The following is a 19,892-nucleotide window of genomic DNA, read 5'->3' as shown; positions in this document are numbered from 1 at the left end:
TCTGCAGGAGAGACGCTCAGTAGCTCGGTACGGGCTTTTGTTAAAGTTTCGAGAACATACCTTCACCGAAGAGTCAAGCAGTATATTGCTCCCTCCTACTTATATCTCGCGAAGAGACCATGAGGACAAAATCAGAGAGCTTAGAGGCCACACAGAAGCATACCCACAATCCTTCTTTCCACGAACAATACGAGACTGGAATAGAAGGGAGAACCGATAGAGGTACTCAGGGTACCCTCTGCCACACACCGTCAGGTGGCTTGCGGAGTATGGATGTAGATGTAGATGTAGATGAAGCAATCTCACTTCCTCGAATCCTTTCTGCAATGTTATGTTTCCTCGTAACTTGCGGTAATTCATCGCGTGTATTGAGCCTTGGTGATTTTGAAAGCAGTGTAACTAGTTAGTGATTCCGTTTTCTCTTACGCCCCCCGGTGACAACGAAGATGGTACGTCTCTTACGACTAAATGTCTCCGTCCACTTATCCACAACACTTATCCACAACATTTAAAACGTAATTAATATCATTAGTAGCTACTAGTGCATCCTTCGCAGTGTCTACAACAAAACTATCATCTGTAGCTACGCTCTGTACGAGATAAGGGTCATTGGCACATATACTACCCTGCATATGTTCATCCAATAGACAATGGCTCCACTGCCTGCATATAACATTCATCAGCTTCCTATGGGGTACATAACACTGCGTCCAAATTAATATTGTCCATGTCACTATTTACACCCTCAGAACAACACACTACTTCGTCTGGCACTACAGCTGATTTAGACTCTGAAACTACACTTGATAATAGAGCCGGTAACCTCATATTATTTTTTTAACTTCAATAATCTTAACTATTTCCTGCATCCACTAAGCTCCCAATTTGCCTTCTTCCCCCGACTGTCTTCTCTTGCAGAAGTGCTACCGTTATTTATCTTCTCCGTATCACTAACCTCCTCATATATCAGCTGTTTGGTTCACACGTTTAACTAGCTCCGCCTCATAATTTTTCCGTACGCTAATCTACACACATCAAAAAAAGTTTTACATCACCTCTGTTCCGAGAGTTCCGGAATGTGTACAGAGAATTGGAATACAGATCAATGTAAACATCATTTCCTCCCTTATTATTTATCATGAAGACCAAACATTGCATGTTGTACCACCATACAGCGAGATCTTCAGAAGTGGTGGTCCAGATTGCTGTACACACCGGTACCTCTAATACCCAGTAGCACGTCCTCTTGCACTGATGCATGCCTGTATTCGTCGTGGCATGCTATCCACAAATTCACTATTGGTCCAGATTGTCCCACTCCTCAACAACGATTCGGCATAGATCCCTCATAGTGGTTGGTGTGTCTCGTCGTACACAAACAGCCCTTTTCAATCTATGCCAGGCATGTTCGATGGGATTCATGTCTGGAGAACATGCTGGCCACTCTAGTCGAGTGATGTCGTTATCCTGAAGGAAGTCATTCACAAGACGAGCACGTTGGCGGTGCGAATTGTCGTCCATGAAGACGAATGCCTCGCCAATGTGCTGCCGATATGGTTACACTATTCAGTTGGAGGATAGCATTCACGTATCGTACATCCGTTACGGCGCCTTCCATGACCAGCGGCGTACGTCGGCCCGACATAATGCCACCCCAAAACATCAGGGAACCTCCACCTTGCTCCACTCTCTGGACGGTGTGCTTAAGGCGTTCAGCCTGACCGGGTTGCCTTCAAACACGTCTCCGACGATTATCGCCAGCCGTTGTGGCCGAGGGGTTCTAGGCGCTTCAGTCTGGAACCGCACGGCCGCTACGGTCGCAGGTTCGAATTCTGCCTCTGGCTTGGATGTGTGTGATGTCCTTAGGTTAGTTAGGTTTAAGTTGTTCTAAGAAGTTCTAGGGGACTGATGCCCTCAGATGTTAAGTCCCATAGTGCTCGAGCCATTTGAACTTTTTTTTTTGTTTGACGATTGTCTGGTTGAAGGCATATGCGACACTTATCGGTGAAGAGAACATGATGCCAAACCTGAGCAGTCCATTCGGCATGTTGTTGGGTCCATCTGTATCGCGCTGCATGGTGTCGTGGTTGCAAAGATGGACCTCGCCATGGACGTCGGGAGTGAAGTTGTGCAGCATGCAGCCTATTGCGCACAGTTTGAGTCGTGGTTGCACGAAAAGCGTTATTCAACATGTTGGCGTTGCTGTCATGGTTCCTCTGAGCCATAATCCGTAGGTAGTGGTCATCCAATGCAGTAGTAGCCCCTGGGCGGCCTGAGGCATGTCATCGACAATTCCTGTCTCTCTGTATCTTCTCCATGTCCGAACAACATCGCTTTGGTTCAATCCGAGACGCCTGGAAACTTGCCTTGTTGAGAGCCCTTTCTTGCACAAAGTATCAATGCGGACGCGATCGAACCGCGGTATTGACTGTCTGGGCATGGTTGAACTAGGGCCTACAGAGAACAGGAGCCGTGTACCTCCTTCCTGGTGGAATGACTGGAACTGATGGGTTCTCGGAGCCCTCCGTCTAATTGGCGCATCTCATGCATGGTTGTTGTGGTATCACCGCCAGACACCACACTTGCTAGGTGGTAGCCTTTAAATCGGCCGCGGTCCATTAGTATACGTCGGACCCGCGTGTCGCCACTGTCAGTGATCGCAGACCGAGCGCCACCACACGGCAGGTCTAGAGAGACTTACTAGCACTCGCCCCAGTTGTACAGCCGACGTTCATAGGAATGGTTCACTGACAATCACGCTCTCATTTGCCGAGACGATAGTTAGCATAGCCTTCAGCTACGTCATTTGCTACGACCTAGCAAGGCGCCGTATTCAATTGATATTTATATTGTGAAGCATGTATCATCAAGAGCGATGTTCTACCATTATGGATTAAAGTTAAGTATTCAAGCCACTACGTTCTTTCTTTATTAGACTCAACTCCTTTAATTGTTCCAGACCTCACGCCAGTCTGCGTGAGCTTTGAACGCGTGTATTTCGGCCTCCTCTAGCAACACGGTGTTGGCTCTTCTGACAACACTTCAGTTGTTTACATTTTTGGGCGGGTTTAGTGACATCTATGATCTATGAACAGTTAAAGGGACTGTGTCTGAGATACAAGATCCACAGTCAACGTCTGTCTTCAGGAGTTCTGGGAAACAGGGTGATGCAAAACTTTTTTTGATGTGTCTATAAGACCGTTGGTGAGATTAACAAAGCCAACGATAGCTGAAACAAGGGCGGGAGCATCTGAGCTGGACGAGGCTCTGTCCCTTCTTATAGCATGTAAGCGCTTACGCGGTTCAGTATAATCTGATCTCAAATGAGCTACCTGCACTAAGTACTTCACAGCTTCCTGGGCGGCAACCCCTTGTGTTCTTGAATCTGACATTATGAACCTTTAATCCAGCACACAGGAAAAATAACAGGAGAAACTAAAAGTGGGAACAATAAAAGTACAGCTAAGTGTAACTCGGAAACATTACTCTTAGTCTTTGCACCTAATCATAAGCCATCTCGATTTATGACACTGCCTAGCGTAATGTAATGCTCGTAGCTGCGGCATGTAGAGTATTTCACTGGCACTGACTCCATACAAAACGAAAATATTACCTAATAGATTATACTGTGCGGATCTCAACAAACAAACTTAATCCCAAAACTCATTCACCAGTCCAGTCTTTGTGTCAACACACTCACAAAACACGAAAAAAAAAAAAAAAAAAGGTTAGTGCACTCACGTGTCGACGTCGTCCCAAATCCTCTTGACTGCTTCTGACACCAGTTGTAGCAAAAGTCAAGATGGCTGGTGTTCACGCAGTACCCATACTAGCACCGAAACGAAAGATAACAGAGATAAGGCCGAAATACTGAATTCGGTCTTCCGAAGTTGTTTCAACGCAGAAAATTGTAAAAAGGTCACTTGTTTCAATCATAGTACTAACGTCAAAATGACAGTTATTGAGATAGCCGATCGCGGAAAAGAAAAGCAACTACAATCGCTTAGCAGTGGAAAAACAGCAAGACACAATGAGATACCTGTAACATTCCACAACGATTATGCGAGAGAACTTAATCATCTTCTAGGAGCAGCTTCTCGTAGATCTCTAGAGCAACGAAAGGTACCTAGTGACTGGAGAAAAGCGCAGGTAATTCCCGTTTTTAAGTAACATCGTAGGACAGATGCACATAATTACAGGACTGTATCGTTGATGTCAATGTTTTGTAGAATTGTAGGACATGTTTTTGCTGAAGAATTATTACGTTTTTGAAGAATGAAAATCTGCTTTATAAAAATCAACACGGATTCCTCAAACAGAAATCTTATGAAACTCAGCTAGCTCTCTTCCCCCATGAGATCCGTAGTACTGAAGTCAACGGCGGTGAGATCGATGCCGTGGTCGTTGAACTCAGGAAGGCATTTGATACGGTCCCGTACTGCCGTGTAGTGAATAATAAGCTTATGCAGTATCGTACCACATCTGCGACTGGATTCAAGACTTCCTTGCAGACAGAACTCAATGCGTCGTACTTGACGGAACAAAATGGACAGACAAAAGTAATTTCCGGAGCACCTCGAGGAAGTGTGGATAGGGCCGTTGGTGTTTACAGTGTGTTGTTTTGTTGGTTGGTTGATTTGGGGGAGGGGACTAAACAGCGAGGTCATGGGTCCCATTGGATTGGGGAAGGATGGGGAAGGAAAAGGAAGTTGGCTGTGCCCTGTCAAAGGAACCATCCCGGCATTTGCCTGAAGCGAATTTAAGGGAATCACGAAAAACCTAAATCAGGATAGCCGGACGCGTACAATGTGTATAAATGTTCTAATAGAAAGCATGGGAAGCACTTTAAGACTGTTCACAGATGACGCGGTTGTCTGCAAGAAAGCAGCCATACCCGAAGACAGTATCGATTTGGAGAACGACCTGCAGAGGATCGATGAATGGTGCAGGTTCTGGTAGTTGACCCTGAACGTAAAGGAATGTAACATATTGTGCGTACGTAGAAAAGAAAATCCACCATTGTGCAACATATTGCTGGAAACTGTAGCCATCGTAAAATCCAGGAGGAACTATCGAGAGCGACCTTAAGTGCCATGACCACATAAAATAAATAGTAGGAAAATTAGGTGCCAGACTGAGATTCACAGGACGAATCTTATGGAAATGTAACTCATTCACGAAGGAAGCGGCTTACGAGGTGCTTGTTTGATCGATCCTTGAGTATTGTTCATCTGTCTGGGACCTTTACTATGTAGGTCTGACGAAGAGATGTAGAAGATCCAACGAAGAGCGGCGCGTTTCGTCACGGGAGAGTCGCGGGAGCGTTACAGAGATGCTCAACAAACTCCAATGGCAGACGATACAAGAGAGGCATTGTGCCTCACAGAGAGGCTTGCTATTGAAATTTCGAGAGAGCACTTTTCAGGAAGAGTCGGACAACATATTACTCCCTCCCAAATACATTTCGCGAAGAGACCGCGACGAGAAAATTAGAGAAATTAGAGCTAATATAAAGGCTTACCGACAGTCATTCTTCTCACGGGCCATTCGCGAGTGGAACAGGGAAGGGAGGATCAGTTAATGCAACCAGCAGTGTCCTCTGCCACATACGATTAGGTGGCTTTCGCAGCGTGAAGTAGATGTACACTACTGACTATTAAAATTGCTACACCACGAAGATGACGTGCTACAGACGCGAAATTTAACAGACTGGAAGAAGATGCTGTGATATGCAAATGATTAGCTTTTCAGAGCATTCACACAAGGTTGGCGCCGGTGGCGACACCTACAACGTGCTGACATGAGGAAAGTTTCCAACCGATTTCTCATACACAAACAGCAGTTGACCGGCGTTGCCTGGTGAAACATTGTTGCGATGCCTCGTGTAAGGAGGAGAAATGCGTACCATCACGTTTCCGACTTTGATAAAGGTCGGATTGTAGCCTATCACGATTGCGGTTTATCGTATCGCGACATTGGTGCTCGTGTTGGTCGCGATCCAATGACTGTTAGCAGAATATGGAATCAGTGGGTTCAGCAGGGTAATACGGAACGCCGTGCTGGATCCCAACAGCCTCGTATCACTAGCAGTCGAGAAGACAGGCATCTTATCCGCATGGCTGTAACAGATCGTGCAACTACGTCTCTATCCCTGAGTCAACAGATGGGGAAGTTTGCAACACAACAACCATATGCACGAACAGTTCGACGCGTTTGCAGCAGCATGGACTATCAGCTCGGAGACCATGGCTGCGGTTACCCTTGACGCTGCATCACAGACAGGAGCGGCTGCGATGGTGTACTCAATGACGAACCTGGGTGCTCGAATGGCAAAACGTCATTTTTTCGGATGAATCCAGGATCTGTTTACAGCATCATGATGGTCGCATCCGTGTTTGGCGACATCGCGGTGAACGCACATTGGAAGCGTGTATTCGTCATCGCCATACTGGCGTATCACCTGGCGTGATGGTATGGGGTGCCATTGGTTACACGTCTCGGTCAGCTCTTGTTCGCATTGACGGCACTTTGAACAGTGGACGTTACATTTCAGACGTGTTACGACCCGTGGCGCTGCCCTTCATTCGATCCCTGCGAAAGCCTACATTTCAGCAGGATAATGCACGACCGCATGTTGCAGGTGCTGTACGGGCCTTTCTGGATACAGAAAATGTTCGACTGCTGGCCTGGCCAGCACATTCTCCAGATCTATCACCAATTCGTCTGGTCAATGGTGGCCGAGCAACTGGCTCCTCACAAGACGCCAGTCACTACTCTTGATGAACTGTGGTATCGTGATGAAGCTGCATGGGCAGTTGTATCTGTACACGCCATCCAAGCTCTGTTTGTCTCAATGCCCAGGCGTATCAAGGCCGTTATTACGGCCAGAGGTGATAGTTATGGGTACTGATTTCTCAGGATCTATGCACCCAAATTGCGTGAAAATGTAATCACATGTCAGTTCTAGTATAATATATTTGTCCAATGAATACCCGTTTATTATCTGCATTTCTTCTTGGTGTAGCAATTTTAATGCCCAGTAGTGTAGATGTGTAAGTAGGCACTCTACTGCCGGTTGGCGATGGTGCTTAAAGTTGTTACCAGGAAAGCAAGTACGTGAAGTCAGGTGGACGTCCGACAAAAAGTCATAGAAGTAGTAAAGACATTCAATTATGCCTGCGCACAACGTCTTCCCTTTGAGCAGGTAGCAGCGGTACGGAGTGGATTTGTCAGTACTGGTGGCGAAGTGCAGCGTTGGATGCCAAGCTAGAGGCCAGCAAGCAGGACGAAGTGCTCCGTAGAAGGCCGCCACGTCAGCTGGTGCAGATGCACGGCTCGGCACTGGAAACCCCCAGGCACGCAGGCGAACCGTGGCTGGGGCACAGGATGCAGCGACAGTTGCCTGCAGAGGCAAGCCGTAGTGGAGTGTCCTCAGGCATTGGTTTGGAAGCTGGTCAGGCTCAGGTGTGAACCGCGGTCTCCCTGTCTTGTAACAGCAGGCTGGATGACTCACATCATGTCGATCATTGTGAAGTATCTCTCAGAGCTGGGTGCTGACGGTAACAGACACTGCGTAGCTGAAATGGGCAGTATTTATTGTGGTTTGCTCCACCCCTGTCTTGACAGCTCATCTTTCTTAATCACGGCCTAGGCCACAGTAGCGGCTGGGTGACGGCGCATCGTGTGATAATCCAGGTTTCCACTGCCACCGTACTTAGCTAGCAACCCTGGCATCGGCGTTGAAGTTGGCCTTGTGGTAACTTGTCCTGCTAGAAGGCCCGGCGGCGAATCGTGGTGTGTGCAAAGCCCGCCTGTAGCTTCGTGCAAAAGTACTCCTTACCTGCTTCCCGTCTGCTTGACCTCTCTGAAGTTCTTGCAGCAGTTTGCGATGACAACTGTCCGCTTGCTTGGTCATGGGATACTGACACCAAGTTACAATCAGTGGCGCTACACAATCTTGTTAAGTCTTTAAAGATAAGTAAGCATTACAGAATGGTTTGCACAAGAGATCTGTGTGGTGTGAAAAGTAGCAGTTGACCCTGAACAATAAAAGGTGTGAGTTCCTCCACACGAGTACTAAAAAATTTCCGTTAAATTTCGTTGATGACGAATCATACAAATTAATAGGTTGTCGATTCAACTAAATATCTACACATTACAGTTCTGAAAAAGTTAAATTGGAACCATTATAATCACCAGCTTTTTCCACTGTATGCGAAATTATCTACATTTACGTCTACATGGATACTCTGCAAATCACATCTAAGTGCCTGGTAGAGGGTTCATCGATTCACCTTCACAATTCTCTATTATTCCAATCTCGTATAGCGCGCGGAAAGAACGAACACCTATATCTCTCCGTACGGGCTCTGATTTCCCTTATTTTCTCAAAGTTCAAGTTCAAAGGGCTATGAGCACTATGCGACGTAACATCTGAGGTCATCAGTCCCCTAGAACTTAGAACTACTTAAACCTAACTAACCTAATGACATCACACACATCCATGCCCGAGGCAGGATTCGAACCTCCGACAGTAGCAGTCGCGCTGTTCCGGACTGAAGCTCCTAGAGCCGCTCGGCCACCGAGCCCGGCTTATTTTATCATGGTGATCGTTCCTCCCTATGTAGGTCGGTGTCAACAAAATATTCTCGCATTCGAAGGAGAAAGTTGGTGATTGGAATTTCGTGAGAAGATTTCGTCGCAACGACAAACGCCTTTCTTTTAATGATGTCCAGCCCAAAGCCTGTATCATTTCTTTGACACACTCTCCCATATTTCGCAATAATTCAAAACGTGCTGCCCTTCTTTGAGCTTTTTCGATGTACTCCGTCAGTTCTATCTGGTAAGGATACCACACCGCGTAGCGGTATTCTAAAAGAGGGCGGACAAGCGTAGTGTAGGCAGTCTCCTTAGTAGATATGTCACATTTTCCAAGTGTCCTTCCAATAAAACGCAATCTTTGTTTTGCCTTCCCCACAACATTTTCTAAGTGTTCCTTCCAATTTAAGTTGTTCGTAATTGTAATACCCAGGTATTTAGTTGAATTTACGGCTTTTAGGTTAGACTGATTTATCGTGTAACCGAAGTTCAACGAATTACTTTTAGCATTTTTCGTTATTTAGGGTCATCTTCCCACTTTTCGCACTATTCAGATATCTTTTCTAAATCGTTATGCAGTTTGTTTTGATCTTATGATGACTTTATTAGTCGATAAACGACAGCGTCATCTGCAAACAACCGAAGACGACTGCTCAGATTGTCACCCAAATCCTTTGTATAGATAAGGAACAGCTAAGAGCCTATAACAAAACCTTGGGGAAAGCTAGAAATCACTTCTGTTTTACTCGATGACTGTCCGTCAATTACTACGAATTGTGACCCCTCTGACAAGAAATCACAAAACTAGTCACGTAACTGAGACGATATCCCATAAGCACGCAGTTTCACTACGAGCCGCTTGTGTGATACAGTGGCAAAACCCTTCTGGAAATCCAGAAATACGGAATCGATCTGAAATCCCATGTCAATAGCACTCAGCACTTCATGTGAATAAAGAGCTAGTTGTGTTTCACAGGAACGATGTTTTCTAAACCCATGTTGACTGTGTGTCAATAGACAGTTTTCTTCGAGGTAATTCATAATATTTGAACACAATCCAAAATCCTGCTGCATATCGACGTTAACGATATGGGCCTGTAATTTAGTGGATTACTCCTACTGCCTTTCTTGAATATTGGTGTGACCTGTGCAACTTTCAAGCCTTTTTGTACGGATCTTTCGTCGAGCGAACGCTTGTATATGATTGTTAAGTATGGAGCTAATGCATCAGCATACTCTGAAAGGAACCTAATTGGTATACAGTCTGCACCAGAAGATTTCCTTTTATTAAGTGTTTTAAGTTGCTTCATTGTTCCTATAGTTTGTTGACTCTCATCTACATAGGGAGAAACGACCATCGTGATAAAATTAAGAGAAATCAGAGCTCGAACGGAAAAGATTAAGGCATTTTATTTTTCACATGTGATATTCGAGAATGAAACAATCGATAAGTAGTCAAAAGTGGTTCTATGAAGACTCTGTCATGCACTTAATTGTGAATTGCATAGTAGTCAAGTGTTCTAGATGTAAATGAGATAGGCACAATTGTAGGTAACGCAAATTCATTGATTCATCGTTCATCAAATTGATTGAGAGGATAGACTACTCGGAAACTGCAGTTTCTCTACAAAACGGACTACACACGGAACACCTGTACGGCCCCTACTTGAAAGTGCGTGGGCCCCATAGCATTATGTTTAGCAATTAATATGAACTGTCACAGACTTGTCTCACTGACGACAGAGTGTAATAGAAATCTTAACAGTCATACACCTGAAGAAATACGCCACACATCACGCAAGGACGTGGACAGAAAACTTCGGTAAGACGCTTTCAGGACAGAAACATCGGATATTCTTCATCCCCCTACGTTTTCCATACTTAGAGAATGTGCCGATAAATGTGGGCAAATAACAGCTAATGCGGAGACATAGTGGCAGTGTTTTTTTCCGCGCTCCATCCCCGAGTGGAACGTGAGTAAACCTTAGTATATGATACATTAGTGTGCTTTAATTTTGGTCTAAAAACGAACTATGAGAAAACCAAGAGCATGATGAATTAATGAAAACCGGAGAGAAATATATGGGTCGGAGTACACAACGTCAAAGGGTCGCAGAGTATGTATGTCTGGGTCAACATGTGAGTATGAAAGATGACTTAAAACCAGAAATATTTCGAGGTATTAAATATTCTTCAGTTTTCAGGTCCAAGATGTTGGCTGAGCTGAAGAAAACAGTTTTCGACCAGTGTATACTACCAATAATAGTATATAGCTATGAGACATGGACGTAAAGTGAGTCAATTGTCAGAAAACTCACAGAAGATCAAAGAGGAATAGAAGAATCAATGTTGAGCTTCACAAGGAGACAGAAAGAAAGCCGTAGATATATCAGACGTACAAGAAAGGTCAGCGACGTAATGGAAAGAGTAAATACCTTTAAAAGGCAATGGGCTGGTCATATCCACAGAAGAAAGGATGGCAGATGGTCAGTACAAATATTAGATTAGAGTCCAGCGTATCAAGAAACACCGAGGGGAAGACTACCGGACTCAAGAAAGACAGTTGGAATCATTTGGCAACACGAACCTCAAAATCAGCAGAAGTGGAAGAACCTGTCTGGAGCGTACATTGCGCTCTAACTCAGTGAGGCCATCACCAAGTGACTGAATTGACTACTGTCCCTGATGGTGGTAATATGATACATTCACTTCACAAAGTTTCATATAGTGTTTACGACTGAAAACGAGAGCTGGATGTACAACGAATCTTGATTTCTATGTTGGAATTAGAATGGCTGGACACGTGCGATTGATCAATGGAACACGCAACCAACCAACCAACCGTCTCGAACGTCTTTTCTCTACGGCAGAGTTGTGCTAGGAAGGTATTACATACAATTGGGAAAGTAACTTCCAGTTACAATCTAATAAAAACTTATGTACAGGTTTTTATATACTGTACACACCAAAACTACGACCTTAGTGTGCTACGCAACGTAGTTTCTTGCGACATCACGGAAATTATTGCATCAGAAATCCTACTTCTCAGTACTCGCTTCATACTTTGGCATTAGCGACCTTCACTATCATTCAATGGCGTCTTGAAGGTACTCGACATTTCTAGACCCTATGTCGCTGGTAGTAGTATAGTAATATACAATCTGGTGCAATTTTTGGTGCATATAAGCTTAACATAATTGTATGTATACGTACCATACGTAAGGCATCATAAACCATGCTCCTTTCTATGACGTCATCATGCCCCTATCCTCTTATGACCCACGCCCCTTTTCATGAAAATAGACCAGTCAGTTAGCTTCTAAGCTAGCATGCACATATTTAGATCTCCCAGTCACAGCCCATTATTGTAGCGACCAATTACATTTCTCCAGCTGCACATTAAGCCACACCTTTTAGCCAGTCAGAGAGGTCCTAAAGCCAAAACACATATCTTTTGCTTTCCTCCAGTCATAGCCCAGTATTTTACCAACCATTTAAACGAAACAGCTAATCAGTATATAGCCCCAAGACCGCCATCTTGGCCAAGTTGAGAACTATCCAAACGATCTGAATTTCGTAAACCGGCATCATGATCTGGACAACTACCATATTTATCAAAATTATATAAGCTTCATCAGAAACTCACTTTGTTTACGTCACTGTTATTTGTACGTCTAAAATATCTGTCAATAATACTCAAAGGGTGTCTGTCACTGATAGTATTTCTATGTCTAAAACATCGGTATTACTTTTCAAAAGTTCGTAATATTCATCAATAACCCACAATGTTCATGTGAATGTTATTTAGACGTCGAAACAAAAATACGTAAAAATATTGGCAGTATACAGTATACTGAATGGTTACTGTAGCTACTGTTTATTATTTTTGATGTTAGACCTATCCGTGGTTACACTATGTGATCAAAAGTATCCAGACACCCCCAAAAACATACATTTTTCATATCAGTTGAATTGTGCTGCCACCTGCTGCCAGGTACTCCATATCAGCGACCTCAGTAGTCATTAGACGTCGTGAGAGAGCAGAATGGGGCGCTCAGTGGAACCCACGGACTTGAACGTGGTCAGGTGGTTGGGTGTCACACACAGGAATTCCAAAACTGCATCAGAATCCATTGCAAGTACTATGACAGTTAGGCGGGAAGTGAGAAAACTTAGGATTTCGTGGTCGAGCGGCTGCTCATAAGCCACACATCACGCCGGTAAATGCCAAACGACGCCTCGCTTGGTGTAAGGAGCATAAACACTGGACGATTGAACAGTGGAAAAACGTTGTGTGGAGTGACGAATCACGATATACAATGTGGCGATCCGATGGCAGGGTGTGGGTATGGCGAATGCCCGGTGAACGTCATCTTCCAGTGTTGAAATGTCCCCTTATAAAAATTATACATGACTGTGCTTAAATTGACACACAATATTTTTTTTAGCGGAACGCAATCTGACTTTGAAAAATCCCTACAAAAGAATGGCCCTGACTAACAATAACCTATACCTTTAACAAATCACTTACCTCACAAAAATCGTCGTTACTCGAACTACTGCAATACAGCGAGCGCCACTACTGCCAGCTAAATAAAAGATTCACACTACTGAAGACACTAACTACTGATAGGCATAGTTAGCAAATGAAAGGTTTTGATAGAGAACAAACAATGTATTTACCTTAATAGTGTTAAAAAGTCATAATATATATCAGTTCATGACATCCAGTCTTACAAATTTACTGTCTCTGTCCAGATCATCCGCTCTCAAAACTCCGCTATCTCTCTCCCCACATCCACCACTGCTGGCGGCTCACCTCCAACTGAGCAACGCTACGCGCTGTTAACATCCAGCTGCCCAACACTAAAATGGCAGACAACAATGCAAACTAGCCACAGACTGCACACAGCACAGCCAGTGATTTTCATACAGAGCGCTACGTGGCGTTACCAATAAGAAAACCTAAATAGCCTACTTACAGTGTGTGTAGTGCCAACAGTAAAATTCGGAGGCGGTGGTGTCATGGTGTGGTCGTGTTTTTCATGGAGGGGCCTGCTCCCCTTGTTGTTTTGCGTGGCACTATCACAGCACAGGCCTACATTGATGTTTTAAGCACCTTCTTGCTTCCCACTGTTGAAGAGCAATTTGGGGATGGCGATTGCATCTTTAAACACGATCGAGCACCTGTTCATAATGTACGGCCTGTGGCGGTGTGGTTACACGTCAATAACATCCCTGTAATGGACTGACTTGCACAGGGTCCTGACCTGAATCCTATAGAACACCTTTGGAATGTCTTGGATCGCCGACTTCGTGTCAGGCCGCACCGGAGCGACGTCGATACCTCTCCTCAGTGGAGCACTCCGTGAAGAATGGGCTGCCATTCCCCAAGAAACCTTCCAGCACCTGATTGAACGTATGCCCGTGAGAGTGGAAGCTGTCATCAAGGCTAAAGGCGGGCCAACACCATACTGAATTCTAGCATTACCGAAGGAGGGCGCCACGAACTTGTAAGTCATTTTCAGCCGGGTGTCCAGATACTTTTGCTCTCATAATGTATGTTGCACTGGTGTACAAAAACGAATTTTCGAGGAAAGCTGCGACATTTACTTGTCTGAAATATGGTGGAAGGAAAACGAACTTTCATCACCTGACCAAGCACCATTTTAGGGGCAAAGAAGTAATGCATCAAGAAAAATACATTTTATGTTACCGACTGGTTAATATAGCTTTTGTCTATTACTTTTGATGTTGTACTTATCTGTGGTGGTGTTCTACTGGTGTACAAGAACGAACTCTCGAAGAAAACTGCGACATTTAGTGATCGGGAATAAGGTGCAAAGGCTATCTAAAAAAGTGTACAGATTGTATTTCCATTATAACTTACCAAACAATAGCATGTTTACCTACCCGCGTCACATTTTTCGATAGTTCAGCAAAACAAATCGTGCTAAGGATGCATTTTGACAAGATCTTTAATGCTTTGTACCACCTACACTGCATAGTTTCATAATAGGCAAGTGAAACTGCGAAATGCGCCAAATACGATATGTTAGCTGGTAAACAAATCTTTTGGCGATGACAATAATGGATACGGTTCCACACATATCTCTGATATCTATTCGAATGCCATCTCATGGCTACGATTTAGCAACCATAAATGAAGTTGAAGAAAGACTATCAGTAAGATGAACTTTGGGGAGAGCGTGAAAGTGTATATTACCAAAGGATCATAATTTGAAATATCAACATGAATATCATATTTGAAACCAAAACGACTGTGACATAAAACGATTCCATTTGAAATGCATTCTGGAATGAAACTTAGCCAAAAGGCCCAATAACCAAGACACTGGGACTCTCATAAGGAAGCAGAGCCAGATAACCATACCTTCTGTGACTTCTGTGCACTGGTTGTTTCAAATGCTTCACGACTGATCCATTTCAACATCAGAGCGTGTGCTCCGCGTTTTACGGCCTACACATCACCGTGATGCGATGACCTAACAGGTTCTCGGCATATCTCAGATTCAAATGAAATGATTGTGACATTTACATCCGCACTTGTTCTTCACAAACCACCTTACAATGCGCAGCGGAAGCTACAATATGTACCAAAATCACTTCTCCCGATTCGTATTGCATTTTTGGATTGACGAGAGAGAAGAAAGGATGACCGAAACAACAATTGTAAACCTATATTTCTCTAATTTTATAATTGTGGCCATTCCGCGATTCTAAGCTCTGTTTCATTTTCCAGGTGAACACCAGATCATTTTAGTTCTTTTTCTTATTTCTTTCTCTGTCTATCCAATCTTTAACTGTCCCAAATACAAAAACTCGTCCATTAGTTCTATGACTTCATCGTTAATTTGAACAATATTGTCTTCGGTATGTTGGTACACATACTTCGAACTTATGATTGATGTAGGTCTACTTCTTTCATTGCTTGTGTTAATCAGCTTTCTGTAGAGGCAGTGGAATAACATCATAACAACGGAAGTGGTTCAGATACGTTTCATAATACTTATTCCTTCTTTATCCAGATCGAGATCTATCGACTTTCTCTAGAGCTGCTGAAAATAGTGTTGGCGATGTTGATTGCATTATAAACGTTATAAAAAATGTCTCCACATATAGAACAAAGTATTGGTTTGTGGACCCGAGCGGTGCCTTCTGACACAGTAGTTGTTCGGTTTCTAAACAGTTTATCGTACACAAATAAGTTCTATAATATTCGAAATCATTGAGATAGGCACGTCGTTTTACGCACGCCCAGCGGCTATTCTGAAGATTAAAGCGACTTGGTTATTTTTCCAGTGGAAACGCACTATGGTTCTTGCGATATACGATTAAGTGTTGCTAGAAGAACAGCAAATTCCTCTACATTTGTGATGTACAGTCAAGTAAATTCCTCTATCACCAGCTTCCATGGGTCATTCACATCGTGTGACATCAGCTGTTTCCCAATTCCCAGTTAACTTGTATATTTTTCATCTTTGCGTTCGTGTTGTGATAGTCTAAAGCAGTGATGCCCAACGTATTAGCTTACCTGGGCTACTATGGAAGAAGACGAGTATTTTTGGGCCGGACATAACATACTTACCTCTAACAGTAACCACTGAAAAAAGGACGTTTAGAAATCATAGAATTAATGTGACAATTCATGTTGAATTTGGGAAGCTAATGTATCAGTATCAGATTCGATCGAGGTGGTTGCAAGTCTCAGGCTATTCTCAAGGTGTTCATCTGAGATTCCGGTTCTATTTTTACTTTGTGTGTGATTACTCTTGGAAATAACTGTTCGCAAATGTACGTGCTTCCAAGCAAAGATAACGCATGACTGTGCAGCGAGGGATATTTGTGTTAGAACAGATATGATTTGCAAAAGTCCAACAAAGTAGTATAATCAATTTCTTCTTTTAGCAGGAACTCAGTCTGCAACTTTATGCATTCCATCTGGAAATCTTCTGGCAACGTATCTATAATGTTTGAAAAAAGTGTCACATAAATGCAAAAAATTTGATTATTTTTTCGAAAATCCGGCAAGCGGTTTTCATATTCTTGCAGCAGATCGAAAAGTGTAGTTGGGTATTTCCATCCTGTTTGGCTAACGTTTTGAACTGGAAAATATGTTTGCAGTTACTTCTTTATTGTTTGAAACATTGTACTGATAAGTAGGTTTCTACCTTGAAGACGCATGTTTAAATCACCTAAATGAGCAGTCAGTTCCACCAAAAATTTTAAATCTGCCATCCTGTTGGCATCGTCGAGTTCTGGCACAGATTCTGCTTTTGATGTCATGAACGATTTGATTTCATTAATTATGCTACAAAATCTTTTAAACATCTGGCTTCGACTGAGTCACCTTGCTTCTGCAGAATATTCGATATCTTCATATTCAGCAATCAGACTTCTGAGGAATTCCTGGAACTGACGATAATCTACCCCCTAGGTAGCTAGACCAACTCCTGTCGAATGAAGAAACTGAAGTTCATCTCTTCGTACCGATCATAAGCTGTGATAGAAATTACATACTGGAGTAAAAACATTTCGTGATAGCCCATTACAGAGACGATCGGATTAAAAAGTGTTGGTAGTAATAGATATGATATTAAATTAAACCTGTTATAACAGAATACGATGCTGTTAGATAGCAAACATTGTCAGTAATTGCAATCCGCATGAAGATTTCTAACCTACTTGTAGTGATCAGAGCGATGGTGAAAAAGGTTGCTTATCACAACTACACAGTATTTCGATAAATTAGTTTCATTATACGTCTCTAAATCTGTCTGAATTGGCCTGTTGTAAGAATGAGACTATGCGGGTTCAGGTATAGCAAGGGCGTTAATGTTAAGAACGGGATGGACCAATGAGAGAATAACATCATATGGCGGGAGTTTCAAATTGAAAATATTCGCTTTATCATAACTTGACATAAACGAAACTTTATCGGTTTTTTTCCGATCATGTGGCAGATGCGCACGTCCTGGGCCGCATACGGCCCGCGGATTGGAAACCCCTGGTCTAAAGTAAATTTAGTATCTTGTAATTTCTTCGTTGAACAAAATTTGGAAGACGAAATTTTCTCCGCACATTCGCACGCGGTCTGGTCTCTCCACACGGCAGTCCCCCAGCCGTGTTGGGCACTATATGACGCTGAGTGCTGCGACGCCTGCTGTTGTCATCGCAGGCTCTTCTGTGTTTGTCCTCACCAATAAGTCCCTAAAATAAATTGTAAGTTGAATTTTCTGTACTGTCGAAAGCCAAATAGCTAGAAGCACATTTCAGAAAGTTTATTTGAGTGATGTGTTTCGAAACAACGCACAACACAAAGTCACACTTAACATTGTTAACGCGATTCCTTTCGTTTTTCGTTCTTGCTGTGTGTAATGGATCACATTACATGATGTTTATTTGATGACGATCCAATGGTCCTAGGACGGTTCCTTTCTTCTTGTGATTCTGAAAATCTCACGAATAAGGCTGATAGTAAATTCGGTGACTGAAGTATTGTTTCCGGTATGAATCTTGTAAATGACATAATTTAGCACGCACACGTCTAAAGAATGAAAAAGCGTTGTACTACCATATGAGTGTTTTCGAAAACATTCCGTTGGGCTAAGTAGCTTGTATTTGTCCACTCGTTGCAATTTAACATACATTTTGGTATAAATTTTTCGGGTATTAGTTAGGCGGTCCATTTTCACACTTGATTTCCTTGCAGCTGTGTGGCATCCCGTTGAGAAACATACACCTCTTTTGTTATATTACTTCAAAGCCATCATAGTGCCTGTTGACCTAAATTACATCTCACCTCTTTGCAATTTAGTTTTAACTTTTGGCGTAGGTTTCCTGTTCATGTGAACTTGCCTGCAACATTTGTTCTTTTCTCAAGCAAATGGTAGAAGAGAAATGGACTTGTGTACGATTTGCCCACATATAGCGTGTGTTTTATAGTGTGCATTTACTAAGAAAACCTTAGCACTCCTGGCACGCACAAGTCCTGTCGCATATACATGTCGTTTGCACTGGAGGCACGACGACTGTGCACGGATGTACTAGTAAACGTCGCTAACAGTTATTGGGTTAAAGTTTTTGGGACTCGGTTGGTAGTATCCTTATTGAAATTCGTTAAAAACTTCTTGAGTAACCGCCTTTACGCTTTCTTTTTACTTCTTTCATCTGCTATTTGTCAGCAAAACTTCAGCTTCGTTTTAATTTGCCATGTAGACCTTTCTGATTATTTAACTATTTTAGAGTCCTTCATTCGCTGCCTAGAAGAGCTGTATGTTTACTACTGGCCTTTCAGTCATTTTCAAGTGGTTTTCCTGTCGTAAAGAGCATTGTGGTTACTGATACATATTTCTGCGTTCATTGAATCCAAATAGTCGTGTCTATTTATCGCCAGCCGGTGTAATTCGTTACGGCTTTTATTGTAACAACATCGAGAAAGCTACGCACAATTTTTTTTCCAAACTTAAGCCTTCCACCACTTCGACACTTGATGTGGTTAACTAATAGAGACATCTAAACTTAAGAAAAAAAAGTCGCTACACCAAAAAATAATGAAGAGTAATTAAATTTCAGGAATAAATTTGTCTAGGTGACATATTTAAATGATTAGCATTGCAAGATCGCAGGTTAATGTAAACGCGAGATAAGCCATTGCAGATGTGAAATGCCGGTACAGTAGTAACCGGTGTAAACGACCGAATGTTGAATGCAAGAACACAAACTTTTATGCATTGTACTGCGGAGGTGCCATATCCCAGTTTGTGGGATGGAGTTCCATGCCTGTTACCCATGTTCGGTCAATACAAGGACGGTTAATGCTGTTTGTGGATGACGCTGGAGTTGGCCGAAGATGTCCCAAATGTGCTCGATTGGAGAGAGGTTTGGTGATCGAGTAGGCCAAGGCAACATATCGACACTCTGTAGAGCATGTTGGGTTACAACAGCGGTATGTGGGCGAGTGCTATGCTGTTGGAAAACACCTCCTGGAATGCTGTTTATGAATAACGCGTGGGATAACACTCCCGCTGTTACACCAAATCGTATCCCAGACCGTAAATTCCAAGTGTAGTTCCAGTGTATCTAGCACGCAGACATGTTGGTTGCAGGCCCTCAACTGGCCTCTCTCTAAACAACACACAGCCGTCACTGGCACAGAGGCAGAACCAGATTTCATCAGTAAAACACGACACCACTGAAGTCGCAAATGGCTGTAGTTTGGCGTCTAGCTCGGATCTGATCTTGAAGTAACCGATTTGGAGCTCGGTCTTCTT

The sequence above is a fragment of the Schistocerca nitens genome, chromosome 2 (genome assembly GCF_023898315.1).
Source record: "Schistocerca nitens isolate TAMUIC-IGC-003100 chromosome 2, iqSchNite1.1, whole genome shotgun sequence".
Taxonomy (NCBI): domain Eukaryota; kingdom Metazoa; phylum Arthropoda; class Insecta; order Orthoptera; family Acrididae; genus Schistocerca; species Schistocerca nitens.
The sequence above is the reverse complement of the archived record's forward strand: the minus strand, read 5'-3'. Positions refer to the sequence as shown.